At 34.3% G+C, this 22123-nt stretch overlaps 1 protein-coding gene across 3 annotated transcripts in view; it reads left to right on the plus strand.

The window, feature by feature from the left end:
- LOC106668641 (phosphoinositide 3-kinase adapter protein 1) overlaps window positions 1-22123 on the plus strand; it is a 139953-nt gene that overhangs the window by 110963 nt on the left and 6867 nt on the right. The window contains exon 1 of one of the 3 annotated variants that reach the window (XM_014397576.2): window positions 7735-7982. The exons of 1 other annotated variant lie outside the window; for it this stretch is intronic. The gene's annotated coding sequence lies outside the window, so the exon portion shown is untranslated. Of the gene's footprint in view, window positions 1-7734; window positions 7983-14464; window positions 14790-22123 lie in introns of those variants that run through there. One more of the 3 variants, XM_014397575.2, reaches the window with a different exon arrangement.

A 22123-nucleotide genomic window follows, 5' to 3' on the forward strand; every position in this document is an offset into this window, starting at 1 on the left:
AGAGAGGGTGAGAGAGAGAGAGGGGGGGGTGAGGGAGGGAGAGAGAGAAAGATTGTGCATGTAAGAAAAACAAAGTTATAATGAAGCATAAAATTAGAGGAATAATTTAACTACAACTAACTTTTCCACTGTTTTCTTTAAAAAAACAAAACATGAAAGTAATCATGTATTTGGTTTCCTAGCAGCAGGCTAAGTCTACTATTATACAGCACCCTGTATTTTTTATTTACCCTCTGGACTTCACTTATAAATAAAATAATCGAAATAATTTAAAGACCTGAATGAAAACCAGTTCCTGAGAAGTAGCCGGCGTGTATATTATTCCAGCTAAGTTATTCGAGTGACTATTAAACCGATCAAAATTGAATAATCGCGTTGGCTGTGATCTATCCCTCGGGGTACATAGCTGATTGCGAAATTGCGTTGGGTGGTCAGAGACTGGATTAATTTCTGCTAGCAGTTTGATCCAAACGGATCATCTCTTATGTCTTCTAATAATAAACGCTCAGAAAATATGACAAAACCGGAACAGAAATGAATCTTTAGTCTGATTAGTTCAATATCATCATAACTACCTCAAAGTTTTTTAAGTTAATTTATAACAGTTAAAAATACTGAAAAACATTAGGGGAAACGACGAAATGATTCGGAATTTTATATTAAACCAGGAAAGGAGATGGCTCAATAGTGTCGGGTTGGGGGCTGAGTGATCAGTACTACAAAGTTCTTTTCATGTAACTTTCAACTCGGAAACCTTTTGACCTGTAAAAACGATCGATACGATTGACCGACCGAAACTTTATCAAAGCTTAAAAGACCACAAAATTCCCTTCAACATCCGTTGAATTGATTCTCCACGGGTTGGTTGAAAACTTTCGGTATTCACTTTGGAAATTAAAAATTAATTTATAACGTGTACACGTTATACGTGCATTGTTAAATATTTTATCGTTTATTCCCCCAGAGTACGTATTCCCAGTATTTAGTATGTTTAAATGTCGATCTAGTACAGCTCGACGAGATCCTTAAGGGATTTGAGCCGAGCTTTTACACTTCGACGTTACGCTTCTTTTACTTCGAACCCTGACGACGGTGGCTGTTAGGCAATACTCGTCTGGAAGACGTGGAAAGACAAAGACAACAAATTAGATTCCAACACGTCCTTAAAGCTCCGCGCTTCCACTACCAACTCGAGATTTCGAGGTCGGACCGTTCCTTGCATTCCGTAAAACACGGTCGGCCACCTCTCTTACGCCTCAAACTTTTGACCGAACTAAACGACACTCTTGAAATACAGGAAAACCTAACACAAAGATCAAATATTTCGGGTTAATTGGAATGATCATATATATATTTTAGAGTTATTTTACTTAACTTTCAACCTTATAAAGTGGGTTCTTTCATAGGACGTGAATGAATTATAAAAAAGCCATGACGGTCACATTTTTTGGTAATCAAACTTCATAACTTCAATCCATGTTTTTATCACAATTAAGTTTTTAATGGTTTGGAAGAAAAATAGAGACAATTTGAAAGTAGAATTTAGCGTACAAATGAACAACAGACGATTTATTGCTGTAGTGAGAATGAGGAAAAGTGACAGAAAGAGAGAGAGAGAGGGAGAGAGAGAGTGAGAAAGAAAGAGAAAGAGAGAGTACAAGTGAAAGGGAGGTGCGAGGGCGGAGAATGAGAAAGAGAGAAAAAGACACAGAGAGAGAGAGAGAGAGAGAGAGAGAGAGAGAGAGAGAGAGAGAGAGAGAGAGAGACAGACAGACAGAACGAGTGACTGTAGAAGTAGAAAAAGAGAAAAGGGAGTGTGAGAGAAAGATACTTGCGAGGGAAGAAAATGAGGAAGAGAGGAAAAGAGAGCAAAAGAGCGCAAGGGCAGACAATGAGAAAGAGAGAAAAAGTCTCAGAAAGGGAGGGAGTGAGAATGAAAGAGAGAAGGAGAGAGAGTGAGAGAGCGAGGGGGGAGAATGAAAAAAATATAAAAAGATACAGAAAAAGAAAAAGGTAGAGAGAAAGAAACTGTGATGGCGGAAAATGAGAAAATGAGAAAGAGAGAAAAATACGGAGAGAGCAAGAGAGAGAGAGAGACTGAGTGAGTGTAAAGGGAAAAATACGGAGTGTGAGAGAAAGATACTTGCGAGAGCTGAAAATGAGCAAGAGAGGGAAAGACACACAAAAATCGAGAGAGAGAGAGAGAGAGAGAGAGAGAGAGAGAGAGAGAGAGAGAGAGAGAGAGAAAGAGAGCAAAAGAGTGCAAGGGCAGAGAATGAGAAAGAGAGAAAAAGTCACAGAAAGGGAGGGAGTGAGAATGAAAGAGAAAGTGAGGGTGAAAGAGGGAAGGAGAGAGAGTGAGAGGGAGTGAGGGAGAGAGAGAGTGAGGGCGGAGAATGAAAAAAATAGAAAAAGATACAGAAAAAGAAAGAGGTAGAGAGAAAGAAACTGCGAAGGCGGAAAATGAGAAAGAGAGAAAAATACAGAGAGAGAGAGAGAGAGAGAGAGAGAGAGAGAGAGAGAGAAATAGTGCAAGGCCAGATAATGAGAAAAGAGGGAAAAATATAGACAGAGAACGAAAGAAAGTCGCAGAAAGTGTGTTGATTTTCAATAATTAAGTATATATGAAAATATTTTAAAAAATGATAACCATAATTATATGGTTTATAAAATATTTTTACAAAAAAAAAAAGTAGTTTGGTCATCTCATCAGTAAATAATTTTCTTTTTAAACTTTAATTTTCTCGTTCTAATGTACAATAATATAACTATAACCACATCCTAGGGAAAAACAAACCCAAACAAAAATCTGCCAGTAAATTATTTATTCGTATTCTGGATATTCATTTTCTCATATTTTTCGCGAATCGACTCCATCTTTTCAATTCAAATCCAATATTTCACAACGAGCATATTAAGAACGGAAAATGGCATAAAACAATGAGCAAAGATTCAATAAAGAGCTGTAAATCAGTATTACAAATTTATACTGAAATTTTTCCAACATGAAAAACTAGGCATATCTGGCTTGCTCCAACTATAGAAAAAGTCTTTGCTAACGCCTTTTTATTTATAGGTATTCAATTATTTTCCGTTTCCGTTATAATAATATGCTATTTTAAATCATCACCTTATCATAATTTTCATAAATGTTGAAACATTCCTAAGTTCTAGCCCTGAGGAATATTTTATGTGATAAAATACATTGGAATTGAACGAGTTTGTGGAAGAGGATTGGGTTGTGGAATCAGCAAATCATTGCATTGATTACACCGTTGAAATTCCTTAATCTAATTGCTAGAGCAAACTGAGCTTTCCTTCGTCCTGCGCCTTCCTGCCCCCGCTCCCGAAAGCATTTACGCCTCTTTCCAACATTTAACGTTTGATTCCTTTTACAAGTAAATCATTAACGTGATAGGATTTTTTTTTCAAGTAACGAAGACTTCACAAACGCGTTGCAAACTTTGTCATTTCCAAGATAACGCGAATGTAAATAACAAGAAGCTTCCTTTCACAGAATTCTTTTTTGACAAATAAGGTCGACAGCAATCTCGTAGATATATTTCAGTAGATTTGTCATAATTGAAAATAATTTATGACAGAGCGAACAGTATTTTAGATCTATTTAGTTTTGTCAACTTACTGTTGCAAACGTCGAGCGAAATTTTAACATACAGACAGTCGATAGAACTAATTAAACTTTGCCAATTACCGGTCGAACAGTTTCGCTCTTTAGCGTGATCTCCTGTCAAAGGGAGGCGAAATAGTGAGCGTGCTAGGAGTTTACCTAACCACAGGGTATTTTGCTATTCGGTTAGTAAAAACGTCGAATAACAAAATTCCTTTTAAATGTTTCCATATTAGCTGCTTTGGGGCAAAATGGAGCAAACAGAAAAAACTTCGTTTTTTATGTTAGATATAACAAATATAAAAATAGCAACGGGAGAGAATTTTAATTACAACGGCTAGTTTCAACAAAACAATATTCGTCACATTCAGGGAATAGAGGAAAGCTTTTATATTATTCTTCCCTGGATTAATAATAGCTTTTTCTATGCATTTTTAATAAAAAATAAATATTTTAACTTCCAAAATTTGATAATCTCCTTCTTTGGGTTTTCTAATCTCCTCACTTTATTTGTAAATTTTCTACAAAAAACACGTCCAAATATTCATAACACACAACAAAGCCAGCTCTATGTGAAAAGTAATGAACAGTTTCAAAACCTGAGTATTTTAAAAAAAATTCACCAACCTTATTATGCTAATATATAGAACAGAAAAAAAGATACAATTGGTGCAAATAGTTCAAAAGAAAACTATACACATTTATATATCAAAAGTTGGTCCTATATGCACCCTTGAGGTAGATCTAGTTTGAGGGCTGACAGCAATAAGCTTAATCATAAAAGAAAAGTTAAGGAAAAACTATTGATTGGGAAAACATGTCATTACTAAACGTGGAGGGAAAAAATAATAATAGTAATAGTAATAATAGTTACAACTTGTAGGAATAGATTGAACAAACGTAAAAACTAAGAATTTTACTTTTTAAATAGTCGGTTCGATTAAGATTTGTTACTGATTTTAGCCATATATTCAACGAGCCAACATTTGACTCTTTTAGAAAATGTTTCGCGGTTCATTTTATTTTATGTTTTATTTTGATCTCGGCAGGGAAACCACTAAGGGCCTACATACGGAAAACAATTCAATATAAATGTTAATTCATTTAATTAATCTTTTTGGTAAATACATCTAAATGCATTAATTTTACTTGAACTGTCACGATAGCTCACGTGCTAGAGCAGCGGCGTATTGAGCCGAAGGTCGTGGGTTCGAATCCCGTTCGTGGCACTAGCTTTTTAATTTCAACCAAAACCTTACATAAAAAGATTAATTAATGGAAAAAAGTAATTTGGTGAATAGACCACTAAATATAATCGATTTAATAAATGGTAATTTTGGCTTGGGAGACATTCGGTTTATAGGATATCACTTTTATATATATTTTTTTAAATCTCCTTAACTAAAAGTCCTTAACTTAAAACTCCTTAAGGAAAAGGTAAAAACAAGGGCAAGCAAAAGATGGAATTTTTTCTGTGTGGCTGTTATTGCTTTTTTTGCATTTTAATGTGCAGCTTATCAATTAATATTAAATTTATGATTGTATGAGGGCGTAATGTATTTTAAGTATAAGGGAAGTGTTACATTTTTTACGTAGTAAATAAATATATCTTAAACCATGTTGTCATAGTTTTTGTACAAGTTCTATATGAGAGAACCATTTTAAACGTTCGTCTATAATCAAGCATAGCTATTTGATTTGAAGGACTTCAGATCCACCTAGAAACATCTATCAAATAGGAGTTTATCATACGATTGGAGGCAATAGAATCGAGTGTTAATTGAATTCCGGAGATTAAAACACATGAACATGGATTTTCTACTAAGTTTAAACTCACCCAAACATTTTTCTTTTCAAATTTTCCTTCCAAGCAAGATGTTGCATATCGCTTCAACTGCTGTTTCTCAGTGAGCTCGTGAAATCCCATAAATCGAGCTTTCTGACCTTTCCAGTGTTTCTTGAATTAGTTATATGTATCAAGTTGAGCTGAAAGTCCTCTAACAGTTTGATAACGAATTCCACTGTAAGCTTGACTTTATTACAATTAATTAAAGCTTTTAGTTGAGATAAAAAAGTCAATGGCACGAGCGGATTCGAACCCACGATCTTCGGCTAGATACGCCGCTGCTCTACCACTTGAGCTATCGTGACCTCAATCCACTCGGACACCAACTTCCTATCTCAACCCCACCTTTTGAATTTTCCCTCCTTTTTGCCATTTTTCAAATGTCGTGTAATCGAATTGGATTCTCGACGACAAATGAAATGGCACGGAGAGCTTTAGTGAAGTATACTTCATTTTAAATCATTAAATTAACAACAGGAGAGCTACTTTTTTACACAAAATTGAGAATACATTCTATTAATTAATCTTTAAATAAGGTATTGGTTGAGATAAAAAAGTCAGTGTCACGAGCGGGATTCGAACCCACGGACCTTCCGCTAAATACGCCGAAGGTCGTGGGTTCGAATCCCTCTCATGACAGTGACTTTTTTAATCTCAATCATTACCTTATTTAAAGATTAATTAATTGAAAGAATTTATTTGGTCAATCGGACCACGAAACCTAATGGATTGAGAATACATTTTGAAATTTATTTTTTTATTTATTTATTTTTTTTTTTTACTTTTCAGGAGAGATTAAACACTATCAAGAATGCGGAAAAAAATAATATGGTTCAATTTGAAAAAAAAAAGTTCGTTCATGTATTCTGCAATTTTAAGAGAAAAAATTTAATCAGTACTAGCTAAATACAACAGAAACTATGAAATACGCGTTTTTTTTGCCTTCAATAAAATAAAATTGGATGGAGCACATAACGTCGGTCACCCTGTATTTTGATTAAAGTACCATTTTCTTTATTTTTATCCTTGAGAATTTATATTTTCTCAAGACGTTAATCAGTTATGAATTGTAAATAATAACATGATGTCAGGTTATACCAATAACAGGATGTACGCTGAATACTTTCTTCAAGTAAATTCGCTAATTTCGTGGTCCGCTTGACCAATTAATATATTACAATTAATTAAGGTTTTTAGTTGAGATAAAAAAGTCAATGGCACGAGCGGGATTCGAACCCACGATCTTCGGTTAAATACGCCGCTTCTCTACCACTTGAGCTTAACTTCGATCCACTCGGACACAAACTTCCTATCTCAACCCCACCTTTTGAATTTTCCCTCCTTTTTGCCATTTTTCAAATCATCATCTTAACATTTTTCGAATCCCGATCTAAGTCTGGGAAATAAGGAAACAAAGCATCCCAAACATCCACTTAGGAATAGACCTCGACCAAAAGTACACCTCAAGAAAACCCACGACACAGCACTAAAAGGTGCAGTTGGTCTGCTAAAGCCTCTGTGGTAAAATTAAAGAGCTAAACTTAAAATGATACTCAGAATTAAATAAAAGAACATTATCTAAGGAGTAGAGTTGGTCACAATAGACGAAAGTTTAAGCACAAAAGCACATAACTAATTCGACAGATAATTTTCGACCTCGCGATGAATAGCAAAGATTGTCGGCTTGCACATTGTTTAAATAAACATCAATAGATTAGTTTTAATATCTTATCGTTGATATTGATACTGAAACAAATCGATAATAAAATATTTTATAAGATCGTTATTATAGTCAAATTGAATGTCTGTAGGAAAGGATTGGATTGTGGACTCAAAAATTTACCGCGATAGCACACTTTTTTTCGTTCTGCACCCTCCTGTTATTGTTGTAACTACTTAATCTTCTTTTAGATTCAATTGATAACTATTTATAACAAAAGATATGATCAGCAGATGCAATTTAAGATCGATTTGCAATCACTGTGCCAAAAAAAAAAAAAAAAAAAAATCATGGGCAAACCAACAATCTAATATGTTTCTTTGTAACCAGCATGGCTTAGAGATTGATTTAACAAAACCAGAAGATAAAAAATTCCGAACGTCTCGTCTACCGCCGATAACTGGCCATATACATTAAGCTTACTATTTATAATGGGACACGTTCATCCCCAGTGGACGTGATGAGGTTCCAAACAACATTAAAAACAAAATAAAAGGAAAAGAAGAAAAAAAAGATCCGCAGTCTCGAGATGTCTCGGGTTACAATCTAATTCGGTGGGGAAGCATGTGGTTTGACGCCCGTCCTCGCCGTCCCTGAGTCGATAAAACCGATAGCGAAAAGAGAGAAAATAGAAAGTAATATCGCATTCTAAAAGTCAGTCTTGTTCAAACTCCGACATGTCGAACAGTTGCCTCCTCCTCATCGTCGGATATATCCAGGAGGTTGTGAGACATTCCTGGGAGAGGATCGACTGGAACTTTATCTCCCGATATGCATTCTTTTGACACGTGAGTTTAAATAAATTTTAAAAAATCTTACAAATTGGGCTTTCGTTCAAAAACTTCATTTTAATTCGATATCCTTACACATATAACTAAAATTGATCACTCATTTCTTTAAATCAGCCATTTTTTGACTCAACCACTTTTTACATCTCAGTTCTCATCAAAATCACGTCCGATTTAGTTCATATTTTGTAATTAACAATCCTTAAGTGGCTTTTTGAATAATTACAAAAAGGACAAAACAATTGGGTTCAGTTTTAACGATGCACATACATTTTAATATCGAAATTTTGCAGTACATTTGTATATTATCAATCTTCCTGTGTACGTTTTCTAAGAAATCAACTTAAATATCAATTGCAATTAATTAAGGTTTTTAGTTGAGATAAAAAAGTCAATGGCACGAGCGGGATTCGAACCCACGATCTTCGGCTTGATACGCCGCTGCTCTACCACTTGAGCTATCGTGACCTCGATCCACGATTGAAAAATTGAAAAATGGCAAAAAGGAGGGAAAATTTAAAAGGTGGGGTTGAGATGGGAAGTTGGTGTCCGAGTGGATCGAGGTCACGATAGCTCAACTGGTAGATTAGCGGCGTATCTAGCCGAAGATCGTGGGTTCGAATCCCGCTCGTGCCATTGTCTTTTTTATCTCAACTAAAAACCATAATTAATTGTAATATATTAATTGGTCAAGCGGACCACAAAATTAGTGAATTAAATATCAATCAAAGTAGGAGGAAGTTTCTATTTTTCACTTTTATTTGATCACCTGTTTGGCAGGATTGTTTGAACTTTTATTTATTTTATTTGTCCGAAATTTATACCTGCATCTAGAGATGCAACAAACAAATGATATATTTCAATTAATTAAGGGTTTTAGTTGAGATAAAAAAGCCAGCGTCACGAGCGGGATTCGAACCCACGATCTTCGGCTAGATACGGGGTTGAGATGGGAGCTCTATCACTTGAGCTATAATGACCTCGATCCACTCGGACACTAACTTCCCATCTCAACCCCGTATCTAGCCGAAGATCGTGGGTTCGAATCCCGCTCATGACGCTGGCTTTTTTATCTCAACTAAAACCCTTAATTAATTGTAATATATTAATTGGTCAAGCGTATCACGAAAACTAGTGAATCGTATGATATATATATATATATATATATATATATATATGCTCAATAACAAAATTATCAAATTATCAGTTAGTAAAAAAATCATATACGTATATCTAAAAACATACAAACATATATAATATCAAAAATTAAAATGCCGTGAAGGCTGGAAAAGGTAAGTCACCCAATGACGACCTAACCTATTTGTTAAGTAGGTCTCTTGGCCACTGCCGCTCCAGTCGGCGGGATTTTATAGGGAGCATATTTGTTGGAAAAGTGGGGCTAGTGTGTATCCTTATGTAGCTATGCAATTCTGCGTAACGGGGAAGGATGAGATCTTTGACACAAGTAATTTGGAGGTTTCTGTGTAGGGTAAGGTTCGAGACCTAATAAAGTGCATTGATGTACTTACAGAGAAATTTGACTTCAGTGACTACAACTTTAGTCTCAATTCAGTAATATTTTCTTAAAGATGTTTTGTACATGACATTTTCACGTGAGAGTAACTACAACCCGATGATTTTCTCATTTGACAGCGGAATACTTGTTTATCTGTCCAACTATTTCTATTTTCGATAAAGAACTTTTTAACTGGACCTAGTGATAGCACAGAAGGTACACATATATTTTTAGAAAGAAATACAAGTTGATGTTCCTTTTCAGCACCTCACAAAAACTGAATTGAAACATTTTGAGAAAAATACTGACTTTTTAGTGATTCAGGATCCTATATACACGTAATCAGGTTCCGGTCGATTATTGACTAAGAATTCATTAATAATTAATGTTATTGTAGTTGCTTTTTCTCAGCAATCAAATCACAATCAAATTGATGCTATACAGGGTGTTACAGGGTTAAATTTCAATACTGCCATGGTGGATTCACTAAACAAAACGTAGTTCTGTTTCACCAGAAAGAGGTTTCTATCTTAACTCTTTCATGAGATGTTAATATTTTTCTGATTTTAGTCTAAAATCAGTTTTTTACATAGAATCGTAATTTGTGAACTTTATCGTCATAAAAATACAAATCTGACTTTTATTTCGCAAACTACATTAAATTTTCCACACGTTTCCTTAAAAAAAGTTCCGAATACGCAGTGCCAGTTGAAGACTACAACCTGAATCCCAATCAACATCGTATTAAAGGCTGGTTGATCGCATAACAAGAATGTAAAACTATTGATTACTATTACTTCTACTTGATGACTCAATATTTCAATACTTATATTCATAACCTAAATAAAGATGCCAATAAATACAACCATATATATACTACCATTGTATAGTATATATCTGTATATATAATACTCTCTCTCTCTTTCTCTCTCTCTCTCTCTCTCTTTTTCTCTCTCTTTCTCTCTCTCTCTCTTTCTCTCTCATTCTCTCTCTCCCTCTCTCTCTCTCTCGCTCTCTCTCTCTCTCTCTCTCTCTCTCCCTCCCTCGTGTTCTTCTTTTCGTCCCCATATCTTTACCTCACTTTATTTACTTTATATGTTTTATGTATTTTCTTTCAGTCTCCCCCTCAACNAAAAAATGTTTCTTTTCTCTCTGTTCTTTTATTTTTATTATGTTAATTATTATTGTTAGTTTAATTACTGTTATAAGAGATGTTAAAATTAAAGTTAATTCAATTTAAAACTATGCTGAATTTAAATCATAATTCTGTCAGATATTTTAATATACCTCTGTTAATAAGTAGTGGTACCTTGTAAAAGAAAGTTAGCTTATTTTACTTTGTGCTGAAGAAATTTTATGTTTTATTTTGAAAAGCAAAATTTAATTTACTTAGTTATTGTTATGTTATCTTTCGTTCACCTTATTATAAATATGTAAACAGATTATATAATATAATATAATACAATGAATTGGTCAAAGTGTAAAACCAAGGAATATTTTAGTTTTATGTACTTCTAAAAGATTGAGTAGTGTAATTGTAAAAATAAATCTTTATTTCTCTTTAGATGTAAGAGTGGTCCTTGAGACCAAATCTTGAGAGATTATGTAAATAAAGCGGTATCAATCTCTCTCTCTCTCTCTCGCTCTCTCTCTCTCTCTCTCTCTCCCTCTCTCTCTCTCTCTCTCGCTCTCTCTCTCTTTCCCCTATGCTTCTTTTATGCAATGAATTACACATACATGAGCAAATATACTAATAGATCATGTCCTCTTACTTTTTCTTCCTTTTTCAATATTATTCTGCTATCTCGCTCTGTGTTCTCACGCACTATCTCTCTCTTCTTCTTCTTCTCCCTCTCTTAAACGCGCAAGCGGCATTTTCTCCACAGCAACCCACAGGCTCAATCGATTATAAAAATACAGTTACACACTGTAGCGTTTGACCTAAGAAAAAAAAAATACAAACATATTCATCGTACAAGGTTAATTTTAGGGTCATTTCACATAAAGGTATGGCTAATGTAAAAATATGGATAAACCCGGGGATTTCTAAAAGGAATAATAAACTGAAAAAATAATGTATGTTGTATGAGTGAATAAATGTACATTTAATTAATAGAAACAAGCTTAATAAGATTTCAAGCGAGAGATAATGCAGATTTATAATGAAACTTCTTGACTTTTCATTAACAACGCATGCATAATAAAAACATTAGTCAAAATAAATAGAAGTTAAAAATATATCGGTTTTTTTATTAATGGTTTAAATATACCGGATGTTTTTAAAGGAACTATTATAAAACAGAATTTCTTAATCAAATAAAGCTAAAAATTAATAGGAATGTCCGGCGGATACGGTAGACGTGGATCAGTTCCAATTTTTTCCGTCCTGTAGTTTCCGGACAGCCCAGTTTGTAGTTCAACTTTGTCGATTTAAACATCCAATAATTTTAATTAATGGACGCACTTATATTCAAAAAATCATAAATACAAAAGAAGTCCCTATCAGAAACTCAGGAATGTTTTAGACATTTGATAGTTAACTTATAGGGCCTTTTGAATTTTGGCGTCGTACCTCTAGGACAAGTTTAATTACTCAGCCAAGGTAATCAACTTGTCCATTAATGCGTGGGATTGTAAAATTTACGAGCTGATTGTGAGTGTTAATAGAAAGGAACTTTCCATGATGGATCGTGTCGCTCTTGACGTTTTATAACAAAAACGTCTTATCGGTCCATCTCGAAGTGCTGCGCGTCAGGTCTAGCATCTGACCAAATAAGACAGGATTGATTTTTGATTATCAGTAGTGTATCTGTACGAAATATAAATAGATATTTCAATAGATAAGTAGATATATATAGATAAAGAGAGATATATATAAAGAAAGATACAAACATACTTTATATACATAGATAGGTAAATTGATAGAAATAAACAGATAGATGGATCGAGATATTCATATAAAGAGAGAAAGGAAGCAAATAGAGAAAAAGAACAAACAGAAAAAGTGAAAGTTAAAGAAAGGAGGAGAGGCGCAGAAAGATAAAACTGACAGTGTAAAAGAAGGAGACAGAAAAAAAGAAAGAAATAGATAGGAGCTTGATGAAGAGATAGTTTTGTACACAATAATGTGACAAAGAGAAAGAAAGAGGGCTGAGAGTTTGAAAAGTAGCCAAAAAGGAAATAACCGAAAAATGATAAGGGTGTAAGAATAAAGAAACAAAAGGAAAGTAGAAAGATAAAAAAGAGACTGAAATTGTGTGTGTGGGTGTCTGTGTGAGTGTGCGCATGCGTGCGTGGGCGGGCGAGAGAGAGAGAGAGAGAGAGAGAGAGAGAGAGAGAGAGAGATAGCGAGTGATTGTGAATGAGAGAGAAGTGATGAAGAGAGGTAAAAAGAACGGATAAGGAAGAAGTAAAATCCGTAAAAAATAACGAACAACGACATTAAAAAATATTTTTTAAACAAGAAAATTATGTTGAAAAACCTAGACAGGACAAGACTGCTGGGAAAGGGTGATTAAATGGGAGCGAGAAAAACACAGAGAGAAAGAGCAGAGAATGGGAAAGAGAGAAAATGATACACAGAGGTCGAGAGAGGGAGAGTGAGATTGTCAGAGAAAAAGAGAGAGAAAGAACGAAAGAGTGAGGGAGAGAAAAACAGACAGACAGACAGAAACTGAGAGAGAGAGAGAGAGAGAGAGACACAGACAGACAGACAGAAACTGAGGGAGAGAGGAGAGAGAGAGAGAGAGAGAGAGAGAGAGAGAGAGAGAGACAGACAGACAGACAGACAGACAGACACTGAGAGAGATAGGGAGACAGAAAGAAAGAGGGCCGATGTAGGTAACAATTGATCAAATTTAATTCTAGAAGATAATAGAAAAATCCATCTAAAAGCTCAAATAAGATGCATTTTATGTCCTGCCAAATAAAAATAGAACCATAGGGTGAATGATTGGAAACGCGAAGTTAGTCGTGGGTCTTATTACGGTACACAGCAGGTCCAAATTCCTCCAATTGAACATGAAGTCCATACATAGTAATTTTTCATCGTATATTGCTTTTGCGAACATTTAAACACACCATCCACAACGATAGGGAGTTGGAAGTATGAATGTAGGAGAGTATTAAGATTAATTACCTCATCGGATTAGGCTAAATACTTCATAAGTTTAGCCATGTGGTTAGTAAGCTTACACGCCATGTTTAACCAGGTTAATGCGAACTTATTGGATTACATTTATACATGTTATGAGTCAGCTCTGAAATAAGATTTGAAATCTTTACACTTGTAGGTAATACAAAACCTACTTATAACCTTGATGAAAAAAATCGTCCAATTGATTTTTTTTTAACAAAAGGACTATTTAAACAATGTGTATATCCATCTCTATGTTGATTTATCATCTATCTAGAAACGTAAGCCGAGTTGTATATCATTTTCATATGATATAAAACATGACTTTTATCAAAAGTTCAACATTTTTTGTCCTGATTTAATTAAGCTCATATCATGTATCACTGCTGATGAAAGTATGCTTCTTAATGATTACATACACACATTATATGTATAAGTAAGGATAAAATTACATGTGGAATTTTTAAGTAAACATTGCGTCTAGATTATGCGATTTTCATTAAATATGAGAAATCCAGGCTATAATATTGAAATATTACATAACCAATAAATCGTGTCAATTATGTTAATGGAATTTCACCAATTTCCTGCGTTTTTGACCTCCCGACAGTGTTGACCCAGTATTTAAACGAGACCGGATCCTTCACGGGTTAAAAAAGTGTTTTTATTATAATTCTTAGAAAAAGGACGTCCTCCCCGGCGGACCGTTCCGCTCCTCTTCACCTTTTTTTAATATCCTTAAGGAGATAAGGGTGCCGAAGGAGGGCGGATGCTGTCGTCATTTCCTGCTGGGAGGAAGACAATAGCGCATTGTAGGAGCCGTTCGGACGTCCTCAGTCCGAGGATTGATGAGCTGGTGGCAACATGGTGCCAGCGAGTTCTCTTCGCGGCCGGTCGAACTAAACCCAGTGCCAATCCCGACGATGAACGTGCCAAAAAACCGTGCCATAATTTGGATTAAGAGTGTCGACTGTATCGAATTTGGATTCACGATAGAGTTGGCTTTGCGGAAAATCGACTGACAGTGTACGGAAGGTCATGGCATCCCACTCCAGATTAGAAAAGAGTACATTTTTCTAGAACAACGGCGTTTCCAGTTTAAAAAGTTTTCCTTCATCGTCTGCCCAGTCCACCATAGGACACATTCAACCTAATGGTCAGTAATTATTACCAACAATTCATCAATTCATACACAATTCAACACAAAAGAAAACTGAAACAAAAACAAAAAGTTAACAAAAGACTTAATAGACGAACCTTTTAAATTAACAGACAATGTCTTCACTAACTTGTTTTCTAAATTCATTTATCTAATTAATCTCATAAAGAGATCTGATATTAAATTGTTCCTGTACGATTATTTTATTGATACGAAAAACCTCGCGTTTTCATAGTTGCATTCCTGATTTTAATTAAAATTCCAGAAGTCAAATAGTAACTTTTAATAGTAGTAAAACAAAAATAATAATATTTATTATAAAATATTTAAATCCCCTCCTAAAAGAGCCAAATGAAGTAGTTTTGTTGTTAAAAGTTTTGATATTAAAAACATTGCATTTTTATAGTTTCATTCTACACTTCAAAAAATTTTTTTGATACAAAGGAAAACCTCTTATAAATAAATTCAATAAAATTATTACTAGTTTATCTAAGATCTTCTCAAAATACTATGAAATATGGCAAAATACTTTCATTTTTAAATTATTTTTACAGGCTGTCTTGTTGGACTTCTATCTGTTTGTTAGATAAACAGGTGTTAATGATTTATTAATTTAACGTGTATTACATATTTTCAAAGAAATGTAAGTATCTACTGCTTAACGTACGTTTCAAACAGACAATATTTTATTTCTTTATATATATTTTTTCTTTTTTTCTTGACCATGTTATGTAAAGTTTTCTCCATCAACCTGATAAAAATGATATGATCTACGTTATACTTAATATAGAATAATGCTATTTAATTATTAATCGAATAAACTTATTGATTTTAAACAATCGTAAGTATTAAAAGCAAAATTCAAATTTTTATATAACAAATTTTTCCTGATCACGTTACTCTGCAAAATTTGCTAAGTTTTATTGGACTTTAATGCGATTTAAGTAATATTTAACATATAAATTTTATACTTCGAAGAACTAAACAAGCGGAAAAACCTTAAATTTCGATATAGACATTTAACGTACAAACAGTTTTAAATAAAAATTTGAACAAATTGTTTGAAAGAGATCTTCACAGACCGTCAAAAAGTTATAATGCAAAGTGATCTTTAATGATTGTTGGAATATAGAATAATGCTGTTGTATCATTAATTTAATAATTATATTGTCTTTAAAAAATTATAACCATCTGTAACATTATTCTGTTGTTAATAAACTTTTCGTTTTTTCACCGTGTCAATCTGTAAAGTTTGAAAAGTTATATTAAAAACATTACTGTAAATATGTTTTAATATTTAATACATAAATTTTATTCTCACGGAATTTACAACAAAAGAGAAACCTTCACAGTCCGTAAGCACGTTTATGCAAAAAGTTTTAAATAAAAATTTGTACAATATTTACAAAAAAAATCAATTGTTTGGCGAGATCTTGTTGGCATAGACAGTAAACAAAAATTTGTATTACTTCTTCTTACGGTTCTTAAAATTAAGAATAATGCTATTGAATTATTAATTAAAGAAATAATTTTTTAATGAGTTTCAAAGGAATATTCAATTTTTAATATAATGAACTTTTTTTTCTTGACGACGTTACGCTGCAAAGTTTGCAAAGGTTTATCAATTACCCTAGCGTAATAACAAACATTATATGGACTTTAAAAATCTAGAAGAATTGGAAAAGGTTTTAAATACAAATTTGAGTAATAATCACATAAAAAGCAATGATTCTTTGGGTGAAATTTTCTCAGTCAAAACACTAAGCACAAAATTTTACTTTAATGATTCTTATAGTATAGAATAATACTTTTAAATTATTAATTGAATAAATATATTGGTTTTTTTTAAGTATTATAGTATCAAAACCAATAGACTTTTTCGTTTATCATGTTACTGTCCAATTTGTAAGGTTTATCAAAAGGCCTTGCGTAAATATGATTTAAGTAATATTTAAAATACAAACATTTTAGTTTAAAAAAAATCTATAATAGTTTGAAAAAGTTTTAAATAATTTTAAATAAAAATATGAACATTAATCGCAAAAAGCGAGTTGTTTGGTAAGATCTGAACATTAACTCAAAAAATTACGCGCAGAGTTTTTCTTTTATGATTGTTACAGTGTAGAATAATGCTGTTGAATTATTAATTGAATAAATGTGTTGTTTTTTAAAGAATTATAAGTATCAAAAGCAACAAAACTTTTTTTAATCATATTACTCTGCAAAGTTTATAAAGGTTTATCAACACCCTTTACGGATACGTGGTTTAAGTAATATTTAAAAAAAACGTTGTAAGAAGAAGAAAGAATTGAAGAAATGTACAGCGAGAGAAAATCAGAAAAACCTTCAAATCAAAATTTCGCAATAAAAGATGTACTTGTTTCGGGGGAGATCTGCTGCTGATATTGAATAATTAATTAAAAATTATATTATTTTTTAATAACTATAACTAACATTTCATAAATAAGTTCAAATTGCCAATATTCCATTTCCACATTTCATAAAAAATCTAGATTTATGTAACTATTTTTTAATTTATTTATTAGTTTAAAAGAATATTTATTTCCAATTTACAAAACACCCTTATTGTCCCTAGAACTAATTCTATATTAAAAAGAGTTATTTTTATTTAATATCATTGTTTTTACAACTACGATTTTTAGTCGCAAAACCCAAGGAAATGTGAGAGCATTATCTCTCATTAGGTGAATCACTCTTTCAAGAGATCTTTCGGCTGCAGCCGCTTCAAACGACGTGCGGATTTCCAGGACGAATTGGAGAAGAAAAGTGTTGGACAAGTGGATTAGGTTCGGGGTGAAGTTTTTGCATATGGATTTAATAATTTCAATTACAAATGGGATTTGGAGGTCATTGTGGATTGTTAGTTTGGAAACGTAGAATGGACAGTTTACTATTTGTATTATTATTTTTGATTGGATGGATTGGATTTTGTACGAAGTAGATTTTTTCGTTGAACCCCAAACTTCCAAAATTCAGTATAAACGTTAGTCTTCTGTCATTGTATAGTTTCACGTAGCGCACCATATCTGAGGTTGGAATGGGTTTTTCATTGATATTGACATTGACCGTAGATTTTCGGAGTGCAAAAGCGATTGGCGTGGGTAGATTTAGGTTCGTTGGACTGGATAAGGTTTAAATGCAGTTGGGTGTTATAAGTAGCTAGAGAAGGATCAGAATTACACGACAGGATGGCTGTGTAATCAGCAAAAGAGCATATTTTATTGTTAGGTAAAACAGGATTGTCTCGGCTGTGTACTGTGAATAGGAAGAGTCCTATGGGGCAACCGCTTTAATTGGAATATAAGAAGAAACGGTAGCTCTCAAAAACAAAGAAGGGTTAGGATGGATGAAAGGTAGATGTGGATTAGTTCCTTGACAAAATGAATGTTGAGGTCATTGTGGATAGTGAGTTAGCCCCGTAGAATACAGCTTTGACAATTTATCCGAGGACTTCTGATTGGATGGAGAATCCAACTCGCAGTAATTTATATACAAGCCATCGTAGTTGTCCATGTCGTTAAGTTTGTCTCTTAAGTCTTGTGTCTTCCATGTCAGTCTGCTGTCCTTATAGTCCTAAGTATGCGACTTTAGTGAAAGTAGGTAGCACCTTGTTTATGTTCAGTGGAAAGCAAGACTGTTTTTTTTTTCGTTCAGACTTGTCCTTCCCTTTTTAGATCAGCTTATCGCTCAAGGTGTTCTTGGATGTTAGGAGTCTGCTTAGAAAGGTTTCGAGTTAAAAGCCAAGAAAGTTTCATCCCATAAATAGTAACAATATTTTAGGAAAGTCTACATATAAATGGTAAACAGGATGGGACCAAGAATGTTCCCTTGTGGGACGCAGAATTGTATTGGCCTTATGTCTGGTATTCGTTGCCGCATGTCACTCTGCACAGGTCGGTTAAATAGGACTGTATGGATAGTATAATGTTATACCTTTTCACTCAGTTGATTTAAGCTAAGCTACATTTAAAAAAAATACTTCAATAAGCAAACCATAAATTTTGTTTTCAAATTGTCTATTTTGCAGTCACTAGGATGTAGAGAAAATAAAGATACGAAAACGGTCTTGATTAGTATTTTTCAATTACTTCCCAACTTGAGCCAAAAAGCAGATTAAAATGTAAAAATGACTACTTCACAACTCTATAAAGAAAATTTTGGACATTTTCTAGTGGCCTTTAAAGTCTAAAACTAAAATCAAAATAGAATTGTACTGTTGTGTTGCTGTATTTTTCCGAACAAAAAGAAATCCTGTTTTCAGGTGTAGTCCATTTTTTTTCCTACGTGGGTGGTCAAATTCCGAAGGCCGGTGGATTTGTGCGGCCCAAATTTGGATTCACGCGAGCCTCAAAGAGACGTGACCTTCTCCGGCGTTCACTCCGCGCATCGTCAAACGTGACATGTGCATATTAAATACACTTAACATACGTCAAATGGAGACTGGATGATTCTAAAAGATAGATCTTTTTGGATTTATGACGTTGGAAACAATCCTCAGCATGCAAAGCACGATGGACATTTGACTCACACGTCTCTTTCCACAGATGATTATTTATCAGAAGCAAACCTGCATCTAAATCATATCTAGCATTGTTTGCTTACATGCTTATATGTCAAACGGTGAAAGAGAGAGAGAGATTTATCCTGTCCGTCGTAACCCTATGAACAAGGATTTTATTTTCAACCTGTTCCCATGCTAATTACAGGTTCTTTTACATTTACATTGCATTATATCAATTGAATTTATAAAGTCCAGAAATTATTTTTTATGTTAACTTCTCTCACATGAGGCCATGGTTCACACTTCATTGCAAGTTTGTAGATTAAGGTGGCCGTTTCGCTATCAAATAAGGTGCAGATGTATATTATGTGCGTCCAGGTCTGTCGTCCCAAACCACATGGTCACCTTGGATCGTACACGATGGTGAAGCGCTAGATAGGATCTGTTTTTACCGTGGTTTATAAGAGCTATTGTAGTCAATGATGACATCCATTCGGGATTTGACTGTCGGGAAATAACTCCTGGTATATGCTGCATTCTTCGTCTCTGTCCATTCTTTCTCCCAGATCGTCCTGCTCTGAATCCTAGTAGTAGTAATGACAATGCTTTTTGGCACTTTTATATAAGTGACACCGAGGTCCTCATGAAGGGCTGCTTCTTTTGCCAGGATGTTCTGCCCTTTCATTTCCTCAGATCCCGGCATGAGCTTTAATCCACTGGAGGCTAAGTTTCCATTGAAGGTCGTATCGGATTTCTCTAAGCTACTTATTTTTTCCGCTAGTTGGTCATGGCTTCTATGGTCTTTTAGATAATGCAATCTCACTGTCAGTTTTTAACACAGCAGTTCTTTCTTTTACTTCATAAATATTTTCTTTAAACCAATACAATCGAAAATTGCTAGTAATTCAGCCTGGTTATTTGAACATCAATCCGTTAATTTATGTTTCTTCTCTATTTTAATGTTACTTCCTGTTAAACCAACAAAAGCATAGCCAACTGCATTGCCTATTCTATTATCATCCGTGATGATTTCATGGTGATCATTTTCTGTTGGCAGTGTCCGACAAAATGTTCTCTACTGGACGAGGGTGAGACCAGTCAATAAATTTTGTAGGCATTTCGTATTTTGGCTATGTGGGATTTTGCTCTCCTGCATATGCTGAACGGATCTGTTTTTTTTTCCGCAAAATTTCCCGCAATTTGATGTCTATTGGCAGAAATCCTGCCAGGACGACGGCGGCAGCGAAAGAGATTGTCTTGAATCCTCTTATTGTTCTTAATGCTATTCTACGTTGTACACTCCTAAGTTTGTGTATATTCTGTTTGCTATCCAATCCAGAGAGAGAGTGAGAGGGAGAGATTTGTTATGATCTGCGGGGTGATGAACGAGTTAGGTCTTTTCGATGTCGCGCGTTTTGGATTTTCGCCGTTTTCAGTGGTTTGTCTGTGTTTTTTTAGAAGACGGAAACCCCCCCCCCCCAATGGAAAGATGCTGAAACGGACCTGACAGTCTAAAATAATCGGAAACTACCGATTTAAATTATTGAGAATTTTTGAGGTGATTGCTTTCGCGTTGCAGTGTTACGCTTAGTTAGGTTCGAAAAAGCACGTCCATTTTTTCCGTATGAACCCGAATATCTTGTGAAGATGGTCGAAGGTAGATTATTACCTCCCCTCCCCGTATCTGTTTCAGGATTGTGATTAGCCGATTGCAGATCAGGCGAGTGATCTGCATGTTCACTGCAAAGGCGGCAGGATCAAAAGATTATAAAATAACTGTCTTCTCACGTATACTGCAAGGCGTTGTTGAGGAATACGGACATTCGCCAAGATATGATCCAATCGATCACGAAAGACTTCTGTGTCGGCCTTTCGAATCAATTGTCAGAAAATTTAGCCGTTGGGTCAAGAGTTTTCCAGTTTCAAGAACAAAGCGGAAAATCGGTTCTCTGTGTTATTCCATTTTGCCAATAGATTGCACAAAAAAAGCGTTTTCTCTGACAATTATCCCCCTGTGTTTGTGCGTTCCTCAAACTAATAATAGACCTTTAAAGGAACGGATAAAGTTTACACAGGGTCGGCACATGGTTCAACACAAATCTCTTTAAAAGTACAAACAAAAAAGGGTTTTGTGGTTCCATTAGAGCTTTCATCCCGGCTCCTGCACGGATTTATTTATTTGCCACGGAGAAAACCTTTCCGGCGCGTCTGCTCGTGGGTTCAGTAGCCTTTCGGACCCCGAGGTGGCAATTTATAAAATGGAACTTTTCTTGATCTTCTGAAACCGACGCGGAGATTTTTCTTCTTCTGTGAATCTTGTTTCTACCTAAGACCTTCGGTGCCAGAAGACAAAGGAAGTCGCGATTTATTTCAGACCTTGAATCCGTAGTTTTTTTTTGTTTTTTTTTTCATCCGCTTCCGCTCCTGGAGTGCGTGAGAGTCCTCATTTCATGCCCACTCCTGGAACAAAACGATTACGTCCTACCATCGAGTGCACTCACCTTTACTTGAGAATAATTGAATAGGTACTTGATCTATATGTCGGTTTTACCATTTGTCCTTGCATTTTCCATTGAATGTACTTCGCACAATTGTAATATTAGTCAAGTATTAGCGATAATTCCTACACCCACTATCTTAAGAAAGCATAATTAATATTAATAATGTATAATTAATAATTAAGTAACATAAGATTTTTCAGTTCTATTGAAAAAAGGTTTAAAATGAAACAAAGTATTACAAAAACTGAAGAAACAGTACTGTACAAGTACCGGTTGATTTCTTACATTTATGTTTAATACATTTGCAT

Source organism: Cimex lectularius, unplaced genomic scaffold, assembly GCF_000648675.2.
Source record: "Cimex lectularius strain Harlan isolate CLEC.00 unplaced genomic scaffold, Clec_2.1 scaffold111, whole genome shotgun sequence".
Lineage (NCBI taxonomy): Eukaryota > Metazoa > Arthropoda > Insecta > Hemiptera > Cimicidae > Cimex > Cimex lectularius.